At 35.8% G+C, this 11,973-nt stretch overlaps 1 protein-coding gene across 5 annotated transcripts in view; it reads right to left on the reverse strand.

Moving 5' to 3' along the window:
- The window catches only part of SCAF11 (SR-related CTD associated factor 11), a 106,971-nt gene that overhangs the window by 51,011 nt on the left and 43,987 nt on the right, over positions 1-11,973 (reverse strand). The window lies entirely within an intron of this gene.

An 11,973-nucleotide genomic window follows, 5' to 3' on the forward strand; every position in this document is an offset into this window, starting at 1 on the left:
GAAAAATGATACTGATAATATTCACATGAACCTTCTCAGTTAATAGAGCAGGTAGAGGGAGCTTTTATAGTTGAAGCACAGGAGAAAGCTGAATTCAAAGATAAAATGTGGTGTAAAAATGGAGTCTATAGAAAAAAAGGGAAATGGAATGGGAGAAAGAAAAAGGAGAGGGTGAATAGGCCAAGATATTTCACATAATAAGATTTTTTTTTATTACAATGAGCTATTGCAATGATATGGAATGGGGGAGGCAAGGGGGGAATGAGGGAACTTTTGCTCTCATCAGAGATGGCTAGGAGAGGAAACAGCATATATACTCAATGGGGTATAGACATCTGGAGTAAGAAGGAGCGGGGAGCAGGGGAAGGGGTGGGGATGTGAATAAAGGAGGAGAGGATGGACCATGGGGGGAGAGTGGTCAGATATAACACATTTTCTTTCTTACTTCTTGCAAGGGGCTGGGAATGGAAGGCCTGCCCAGGACCACAGGGCCGGGTAGATTCTGGGCCTAAGGGGTGGTATGGGGGCTCAGGGCTTCTTGGCCCCAGGACCAGGGATCTTTCTGTTGCGCCACTCAGCGACCCTACAGCAGAGTCAGAGTGAAAGGAGAGAGAAAATATAGTACATGGTAGTGGAGAAATAAGAAAGGAGGGAGTTGCGATCAGCAATGGCAATGGTGGAAAAATATGGAAGTAACTTTTGTGATGGACTTATAAAGAATGTGATCCACCCATGACAGAGTTGCTGGTGTTGGAACAAAGACTCAAGCACATTTTTTGTTATTATTATTTGGGGGAAGGTGCAGGGCAAGTGGGGCTGGGTGGCCTGCCTGGGGCCACATAGCAGGGTGATCTTTAGGTGTCTGTGGCCGAATTTGGACCCAGGTGTTCCTGGCTCAAGGGCCAATGCTCTGTCTGCCACCCAGCCACCCCTACTATTATTACTATTTTATTTTATTTTGGGTCTTTTTTTTCTCCTTCTTTTTGGTTTTTGCAGGGCAGTGGGGATAGGGTGGCTAGCATGTCACACGGCTGGGTGATTGTTGGGTTTATGAGGCTGGATATGGGCTCAGTGCTCGTGGCTCCAGGGCTGGTGCTTCATCCATTGCGCCACCTGGCCATACCTACAATTATTAGTATTATTTTTTTTAATTTTAATTTTTTTCTCCCCCCTTTACTTTTTTTGCCCAAGCAAGTATATCTATATTCATGGGGGGAGGGGTATTTTGTTTACTTGTTTACTTTTATTAATGTAAAAAAACATTTGTACAAAATGAGAATAAAAAATAAATTAAAAAAAAGAAATCAGGACACAATACTTTAAAACAAAAAGAATGAAAAATTAGAAGAAAATGTGAAACATCTCATTGAAAAAACAACTGATATGGAAAACAGATTTAGGAAAGATAATTTAAAAATTATTGGAATACTTTAAAGTCAAGATGAGGAAAAGAGCCTTGACATCATTTTCAAAGAATTACTACAGGAAAATTGCCCTGATATCCTAGAAGCAGAGGGCAAAATAGAAACGGAGAGAATCTACCGATCTCCCCGAGAAAAAGATCCCAAAAAAACAAGGTATATTATAGCCAATTTCCAGAACTCCAAAGTCAAAGAGAAAATATTACAAGAAGCCAGAAGGACACAATTCAAATATCATGGAGCTGCAGTCAGGATCACACAGGACTTAGCAGCAACTACATTAAAAGCTCATAGGGCTTGGAATATAATAATCCAGAAGGCAAAAGAGCTTAGAATGCAACCGAGAATCAACTACCCAGCAAAAAATGAATGTCCTCTTCCAGGGAAAAAGATGGACTTTCAATGAACCTGGGGAATTTCAAATGTTACTGCTGGGATGACCAGAGCTGAAAAGAAAGTTTGAGCTTCAAATACAGGACTCAGGTGAAGCATAGAGAGTGGAGGACAATGGGAAAATATGAGGGACTTAATGATGATGAACTACATGTATTCCTGTAAAGAAAAATAATACTGATAATACTCATATGAACCTTGTAGAAGGAGCTTTTATAGATGAAGCACAGGAGAAAGCTGAATTTGAAGATATAATGTGCTTTAAAAACAGAGTCAAAACATAAAAGGGAAATGTAACAGGAAAAAGAAAAAGGAGAGGAGGAATAGGATAAGATATTTCATATAATAAGATTTTTCTTTATTACAATGAGGTATTACAATGATATGGAAGGGGGGAAGGCAAGGGGGAATGAGGGAATCTTCGCTCTCATCAGAGCTGGCCAGGAGAGAAAACAGTATACATACTCAATGGGGTATAGACATCTAGAGTAAGAAGGAGAGAAGGGGGATAGGGGGAAGAGGGGAATGTAAGTGATGGTAGAAAGGATGGACCATGGGGAGAGAGTGGTCAGATATAACACATTTTCCTTTTTACTTCTTGCAAGGGGCTGAGATTGGATGGCCTGTCAGGGACCATAGGCCTGGGTGGATGCTGGGCCTAAGGGGTGGTATGTGGGCTCGGGGCCTCTTGGCCCCAGGGCAGGGGATCTGTCTGCTGCACCACTCAGCTACCCTACAGCAGAGACAGAGTGAAAGGAGAGAGAAAATATAGTTCATGGTAGTGGAGAAGTACAAATGGAGGGAGATGCGATCAGCAATGGCAACAGTGGAAAAATACGGAAGTAGCATTTGTGATGGCCTTATCCTAAAGAATGTGATCCACCTGCAACAGAGCTGGTGGTGTTGGAACACGGACTGATGCACATTTTTTATTATTATTATGGGGGGGGGGGGGGTAAATGGGGCTGGATGGCTTGCCTGGGGCTGCATAGCTGAGTGATTGTTGGGTGTATGAAGCCGGATTTGGACCTGGGTGCCCTGGCTCAAGGTTCAGTGCTCGGTCCACAGCCGCCCCATACTATTATCATCATCATCATTATTATTATTATTATTATTGGGTTGGGTCGTTGGGGGGGGGGGGGTTGCAGGGCAGTGGGGTTGGCGTGGCTTGCATGGGGTCACACAGCTAGGTGATTGTTGGGTGTATGGGGCCAGATTTGGTTTCAGGTGCTCCTGGCTCCAGGGCCAGTGCTCTGTCCACTGTGCCACCTGGCCATACCTCCAATTATTACTATTATTTTTTTTATTTTAATTTTTTTCCTCTCCCCTTTACTTTATCACTTATGCAGGTCTATATTTTTTGGGGGGATGGGGTATTATGTTTACTCTTAAACAAGAATATTTTATTAATGTATAAAAACATTTCTACAAAATAAGAATAAATAAATAGATAAATAAGGAAAAAAGAAAGTCTATGAGAGAAAAGTTTTTGATGCAGGGAAATATATAAAGTCTTAAACTATAGGTATCAATAATAAATACATTAAGAGTTTAGAGAAAAGAGAAATAAATGTAAGCTGGAATTATCAGTTAAGAAGAATAATTTAAACTGAGTAGATCTAAACTAATAATGCAGATGGGCCAAAGCAGAAATGAAGCTCAGCTGTGGATATATCGGATGAAAAAAGCAAAGCATGATGCTATAAAGATCATTCCATAGGAAGCTGGAATATATGGGCAAACTAAACTAGAAAGATTAAAAACCAACACTTTTGGAATTAGTGACTCAAAACAAATAGGAGTGGGTGAATTTAATTCTGGTGAATGTTACATATATTACTGTGGGCAAGAATCTCTTAGAAAAAATAGGAGTAGTCCTCCATCAATAAAGAATGAGTAAAGTAGTACTGGGGTATAATCTCAAAAATGACAAAATGATATACATTCAATTAAAAAACAAATGGTTCCCTGTACACCCTAACAGCAACATGGGGACGATGATCAACCTTGACAGACTCACTCATTCCATCAGTGTAACTATTAGGGATAATTTGGGGCTGTCTGCAATGGAAAATACCATCTGTATCCAGACAAAGAATCAGGGAGTTTGAACAAAGTCCAAGGACTATTTCCTTTAATTTAGAAAAAAAAGATTGATATCTTATTGTCTGATCTTGTTATCTCTTATACTTTATGTTTCTTCCTTAAGGATATGATTTCTCGTCACACTCAATTTGGATCAACATGCAACATGGAATCAATGTAAAGGCTGACAAATTGCTTTCTGTGGGTGGGTGGGGGGAGTTAAGATTAGGGAAAAAATTGTAAAACTCAAATAAAATCTTTAATAAAAAGAAAGAAACACAAATGTTTCAATATCACAGCATAAGTCTACGCTTCAACCATGATGCCAAAGACACCACAGTTATGATCTATGAAGATCCATATCTTCTTTAAAAAATGTCACATTCATCATAGGGGATGTTTGGGGGTACAAAATGAAACAGGACAAAAGTTTTATCAAGATAACTCACTGGTCATAGCAAATACTTTTTTTCAACTCTTTTAAAGGCTACTCTACACATGGTCATCACCAGATTGTTAAGATAAAAATCAGATTGATTATACTTTGCAGTCAAGGTACAGCTCTAGACAGTCTGTACAATATCTGAAGCTTTTTATTACAAAATTCAAACTTAAATTGAAGTGTGTGTGTGAATCAAAAACATCTCATATGAATATGGAATGGAAGTGATGAATAGTTTTAAAGAATTAGATCTGCAATGTATACCATGGAAACAATGTAAAAGACTAAAAGAATACCTTCTGTGGGGGGTAGGTGGAGGGAAGCAAAAATAGGAGAAAAATTGTAAAACTCAAAACAAATAAAATCTTTCTTAAAAAAAAAAGAATTAGGGGCAGCTAGGTGGCACAGTGGATAGAGCACAGGCCTTGGAGTCAGGAGTACCTGAGTTCAAATCCAGCTTCAGACACTTCATTTACCTAGCTGTGTGGCCTTGTGCAAGCCACTTAACTCCATTGTCTTGCAAAAACTAAAAAGAATTAGATCTGATAGAATTGCCTGAAGAACTATGGAGAGATGTTTATAATACAGTATTAAGCAGCAATTAAAAACATTTCAAATTAAAAAGAACAAGAAAGCCAAATGACTGTCTTTTGAGACTTTACAAATAACTAAGGGTAACATTAAGTTCAAGACTGACTATAGTTGCATCTGAAGCGGAAGGAAAGTGGTACTCAGAGAACTTGAAGAGTTTGAAGAACTAGGAGGTTGGGGGAGTTACAAAGTAAAAATTTGTCACCCTATAAAAGTTATTAACTGAATAACAAATTCCAAAGAAAAGCAAGGAGAGGTTTTTTCCTAAATGAACAATGCAAAGAAATAGAAAAAAAAAAAACAATAGAATGGGAAAGACACAATCTCTTCAAGAAAATTAGAGATATTAAGGAATGGTTTCATGCAAAAATGGGCATGATAAAAGAAAAAAAATTATTGGGACTTAACAGAAGTAAACATGATTGAGAAGAGGAGCCAAGCATAGCAGATTTAAAATGATATTATAAAACATCAGTCATCAAAAGTGTCTGGTACTGTTTGATAAGCCCAGAGTCCAGTTTCTAGGTTAAGAACTTATCCTTCGATAAAAATTGCAGGGAAAACTGGAAGATAGTATGGGAAAAACTAGGAATTGACCAACATCATACACTCTAAACCAAGATAAGGTCAAAATGGGTGCAGGATTTAGCCATAAAAGACAAGATTGTAAGCAAATTGGGAGAACAAGGACTAGGTTACCCATCACAATCTATGGAAAGGGGAGCAGTTTATGACCAAAGCAGAGACTGAGAACATTATAAAAAATTAACTGTATAATTTTGATTAAATTAAAAATGTTTTATATAAACAAAACTACTTTAACCATGATCAAAAGGAATGTAGTAAATTGGGAAAAAAAAATTTTTACCACAAGTATTTCTGACAAGGACTCATTTCTAAAATATATAGAAAACTGACTTATATTTTATTTTTTTCCTGAAGGATATGATTTCTCTCTCACCACATTCAACTTAGATCAATGTATACCATGGAAACAACATAAAGACTAACAGACTGCCTTCTGTGGGAGGTGGGGTAGGGAAGAGAGATTAGGGGGAAAATTGCAAAATCATAATTAAATAAAATCAAAAATAAATAAATAATAAAATAAAAATTAAAAAATAAAATAATATATAGAGAGAACTGAGTCAAATTTTAAAAAAAAGTCATTCCCAAATTGACAAATGATCAAAGGATATGCAAAGGCAAGTCTCAGAGAGAAATCAAAGCTATCTATAATCATATGAAAAATTGCTCTAAATCATTATTGATTAATGAAATGAAAATTAAAGTATCTCTGAGGTACCACTTCATACCTCCCAGATTGGCCAATATGATCAGAAAGGATAATGATTAATGTTGTAGGAAATGTGGGAAATTTGGAACACTAATGCATTGTTGGTGCAGATGTGAACCGATTCAACCTTTTTGGAGAGCAATTTGGAATTACGTCCAAAAGGCAATAAAAATGGGTCTGTATCCTGAAAAGAACATGAAAAAGGGTAAAAATCTCACATGTACAAAAATATCCATAGTAGCTCTATTTGTAGTGACAAAGAACTGGAAATTGAGAGGATGCCCATCAATTGGGGAAATGGATGAACAAATTGAGGTATATGCTTGTGATGGAACACTACTATTCTCTAAGAAATCATAAGGGACAGGAAAAGTCTGGAAAGACTTGCAGGAATTGATGATGGGTGAGATGAACAGAGCCAGAAGAACATTAACAATAATAATGAGTGATCATCAACTATGATGGACTTGCTCATTCTATTAGTGCAATAACCAGGGACAATTTTAGGGGATTTACAATAGAGAATACCATCTGTATCCAAAGAAGGAACTGTGGTGGCTTAAATGAAGTCCAAAGCTTATTATCTTCAATTGTTAAAAGTTGTCTTGTGTATTATGTAAATTTGCTCTAATTTTTTTTTTCTTTTGGTTCTGATTCTTCTTTCACAAATTCAACTTATGGATGCAAATGTAAAATCTATTATCACACTGCCTTCTGTTGGGGGGGTGAGGAGGATGGGTGCAGGAAGGGAGAAAGGGAGAAAAAATTATAAAACTCAAAATCTAGCCAAAAAAATTGACTGGCAGAAACTACCATTGAATGTAATTGGGGAAAAAAATATCTGTATAATAAAAAATTTATAAAAAAAAAAAAGAGGAGGGAAGACTATACAGAAGAACTGGATAAGAAATCTAGAGCCAGACATTCTAGAGAACACAGTCAAGTAGGCCTTAGGAAGCATTGCAAATAAGGCTAGCAGAGGTGATGGAATTCCAGGCAAGCTATTTAAAATCCCGTATTGCCAGCAAGATGCCAGCAAATTTGGAAAACTCCACAGTGGCAACTGAATTGGAAAAGATCAGTTTACATTCCAGTCTTAAAGCAGAGCAAGGCCAAAGAACATCCAAACTACCAAACTATTATACTCATTTCACACACCTGCAAGGTTTTACATTAGATTCTGCAAGCTAGGCTTCAGCAACATGTGAATTGAGAACTACCAGAAGAGTAGGCTGTTTTTTGAAGAGGCAGGGAAACTAAAGACCAAATTTCCAGTATTCACTGGATTATGGAGAAGGCTATGAAGTTCCAGGAAAAAAAAATGGCAAATAAATATGCCTAAATATTACAACAAAAGAAATGAGGAAAAATATGAAAAAGCAAGCAAAAGGAAAAGTATAATTTTAGAACTCATAGATAGTTTGAGAGGATTCTGAGAAGATGGTGAACTAAGGCAGAAAATTACCTGGCTCTCCCAAATTCCCCCATAAATAATTTAAAATGATGGCTCAAAATGACTTTAGAGCAATGGAAATAACTAAAAGTTGGAGTAAAGCAGCTATCAAACTTAAAACAACCTGAGAAAAATATTAGGAAAGACCTGACTTCCAGTCAGATCTAATAGAAGTGCAGATTCTTCAGGGCAGATAATCACTGAATATATATAATAAGATGCTAATCAGGGGAAGGGCCCTCCACTGGCCTCAGACTCAGACCAGGTGCACTGACCAGATTGCAGTCCCAGGCTGCAAGGAACAAGTATGTGATGGTGAGTATGTGAAATCACAGAGGAACAGGGATATTGTATGCTGCGGTGACTTGCAGGAGAATGGAGTCTGTTTTCAATTCCAGGGTAGAGTGGTAATCTGAAGCTTACAGTTACTGGAGGAACAGAAGAAGAGTTAGTGGTGACAGCACATCTCAAGGCCCTGGTACAAGCTCAGGAACAGAAAGGAGTATCTTTCTTTTTTAAGTGGCCAGGCCACTTAAAAAAAAAAAAAGTAAGCAAAAGAAAGAACCAGAACACAAATATGGCAATAAAGAATCTTTGGATTCGATCTCAGAAGAGATTGTAGAAGTAAGTCAAAAGACTGCTTCTACTTCAAAAAAAAATGTAAAATGGTCACAAGTGCAGAAAGAATTCTTAAAAAAGCTTTAAAGAGACTACAAAAATAAAAAAAGGAAGAGGAAAAATGGGGGGGGGAACAAGAGTAATACAAGAAAATAATGAAAAGAAAGTCAACAAATTGGAAAGAGAGTTTAAAACTTACTGAAAAAAAATTTTTAAAAATTATAAATGGTTCCAAGAAATTATAAAATATTATAAAAAGGATGAAAAAAATAAAAGAGAATGTCTAATACCTTATTAGAAAAACAACTGGAGGGGCGGCTAGGTGGCGTAGTGGATAAAGCACTGGCCTTGGAGTCAGGAGTACCTGGGTTCAAATCCGGTCTCAGACACTTAACAATGACCTAGCTATGTGGCCTTGGACAAGCCACTTAACCCCGTTTGCCTTGCAAAAACCTAAAAAAAAAAACCAAAAAACCAAAAAAACAAGAATAAATCAAATGGTAAAAGAAGTACAAAAAGTCAATAAGAATGCCTTAAAAAATAGAATTGGCCAAATAGAAAACGAGAATCAAAAGTTCACTGAAGAAAAATAATTACTTAAAAATTAGAATTGAGTCAATGGAAGTTAATGACTTTATGAGAACTCAAGAAAAAATAAAACGAAAACAAAACCATTGTCTCTCCTGAATCCATTTTCCAGGTCAATTGCTTTTCCAATGACATATTTTAAAAATTACTGGACTGCCTGAAAGTCATCAGAAAAAGAACCTAGCCATCATCTATCAAGAAATTGTTATGGAAAATTGACCTGATATTCTAAATCCAGAGGGCAAAATAGAAATTGAAATAATACACTGATCACCTCCCAAAAGAAATCCCAAAATGAAAACTCCCAGGAATATTATAGGCAAATTCAGACCTTCCAGGTCAAGAAAATATTGCAAATAGCCAAAAAAGAAACAGTTTAATATCGTGGAGTCACAATCAAGATAATACAAAATTTAGCAGCCTCTACATTAAAGTATCATAACCCTTACGATATTCCAAAAGGCAAAAGAGCTTGGACTATAACCAAGAATTAACTACCCAGCAAAACTGAGCATATCTATCAGGGGAAAAGAATGGACAATTAACAAAATAGCAGACTCTCAAGTTTTTCTGATGAAAAGATCAGAGCTCAATAGAAAATCTGATCTTCAAATCCAAGACTCAAGTGGAACATAAAAAAGGTGACAAAGGGAAAGCATAAGGGACAATGATGTTGAACTATTCATGAACTGGATGGGAAGATGATTCTGATAATTCATATGAACTTACTCATTATCAAGAACAGTTTGAAGGGGTGAATATAGACAGGGGCACAAATGTGAGTTGCATGTAAAGAGATGATATCTAAAATAAAAAAAACAAAAATAAGGGGTGAAAGAGGAATGTATTGAGAAAAGGGGAAAGAAGATGGAATGGGCAAAATTGTCTCACATAAGGGAGGCAAGAAAAAGCTTTTACAGTAGAGTGAATAGGGGGGAATTGAGAGACCCTACCTCTCCAATTAGAACTGACTCAAAGAGGAGACAACATACATATTCAATTTGGTATAGAAATTTTTAATAATTTCCCACCAATAAGGATGAAATTAAAGCAATAATTCAGAGCAACTTTGTTCAACTGCATGCCAATAAATTTGGAAATCTAAGTGAAATGAATGTATATTTATGTTTTAAAATTTACAAAAATATAAATTACCCAGGCTAAAAGAAGAAGAAACTAAATACTTAAACCCCGTCCCAGAAAAAGATACTAAACAAGCCATCAATGAGCTCCCTAAGGAAAAATCTTCAGGATCAGTTGGATTCATAAGTTAATTTCACCAAACATTCAAGGAACAATTGCTTCTAATTCTTCCTATAAACTATGAGAAAAAATAGATGGAGTTTTACCAAATTCCTTCTATGATACCAACATGATATGCTGATACCTAAACTAGGATGAGTCAAAACAGAGAAAGAAAATTATAGAACAATTTCCCTAATGAATATGGATGCAAAAACTTAAATAAAATATTAAAAAAGCAATTACAACCTTTTCCAGGAGGTTGATCAGTGTATTATTTCACTAGAATAATACATTATGATCAGGTAGGATTTATAACAGGAAGGTAAGGTTGGTTTAATATTAGAAAAATTATCAGCATAATTGAACATATCAGTAACAAACCTGACAGAAATAATATGATTATTCAATAGATGCTGAAAATGTTTTTGACAAAATACAGCAACCATTCCTATTAAAAACGCTAGAAAGTATACGAATAAATGGAGTGTTCCTTCAAACAATAAGCAGTATCTAACTAAAACAATAAACAAGCCTTACAAGGGATAAGTTAAAAGCAATCCCAATAAGATCAGGGTGAAACAGGAATGTCTGTTATCACAACTATTATTCAATATTGCATTAGAGGGGCCGCTAGGTGGCGTAGTGGATAAAGCCTTGGGAGTCAGGAGTACCTGGGTTCAAATCTGGCCTCAGACACTTAATAATTATCTAGCTGTGTGGCCTTAGGCAAACCACTTAACCCCATTTGCCTTGCAAAAAAAAAAATATTGCATTAGAAATGTTAGCTTTAACAATAAAAGAAAAAGAAATTGAAGGAATTAGCATGGGTAATGAAGAAACAAAATTATCACTCTTTGAAGATGATACAAAGGTATAGTTAGAGAAGCCTAGAAAGTCATCTAAAAAACTACTTGAAACAATTAGCAACTTTAGCAAGGTTACAGTATATAAAATAAACACACATAGATCACTATAAACCCACTAACAAGACACAGCAGCAAGACACAGAAAGAAAAATTCCATTTAAAATAACTATAGATAATATAAAATACTTAGGAGTCTATGTGCCAAGATAGACTCAGAAACCCATATGAAAACAACTATAAAACATTTTTACACAAAGAGAAAATCTAAATCACTGAGCAAATGTCAATTGCTTAATGAGAAGGCCAAGCTAATATAATAAAAATGACAATTCTACCTAAACTAAATTACTTATTCAGTGTCATAACAATAAAACTTACAAAAAATTACTTTTGGGGGCTAGAAAAAACAGTAACTAAATTCATATGGATGAACAAAAGGTCAAGAATATCAAGGGAATTAATTTTTTAAAAATGGAAAGGAAGGCAGGCTAAATAAAACAGATCTAAAATTATAAAACATCAGTGATCAAAACTGTTTGGTACTGGCTAAGAAATAGACTGGTGGATCAGTATAATAGATTTAGGTGCAAAAGAAATAGTAGTAGGTGACTATATTAATCTGCACTTTGATATACCAAAAGGTTCCAGTTTCTGAGACAAAAGAACTCACTCCTCGATAAAAAATGCTGGGAAAACTTAAAGATAGTAACTAGACAGACCAACATCACACATCCCATTCCAGGATAAGGTCCAAATAGGAACAAGTTTTAGACATAAAAGGTGATATCATAAGCCAATTAGGAGAACAAGGAAGAGTTTATATGTCAGATCTATGGAAAGGTGAGCATTTTATGACCAAGAAGAGATAGAGAACATAAAAAAGAACAAAACGGATTATTTTGATTACATTAAATTGAAAAATTGTTGTACAAACAAAACCAATGCAACCAAAGATTAAAAGGAATGCAATAAAT

Source organism: Macrotis lagotis, chromosome 7 (assembly GCF_037893015.1).
Source record: "Macrotis lagotis isolate mMagLag1 chromosome 7, bilby.v1.9.chrom.fasta, whole genome shotgun sequence".
In the NCBI taxonomy this organism is placed as follows: domain Eukaryota; kingdom Metazoa; phylum Chordata; class Mammalia; order Peramelemorphia; family Peramelidae; genus Macrotis; species Macrotis lagotis.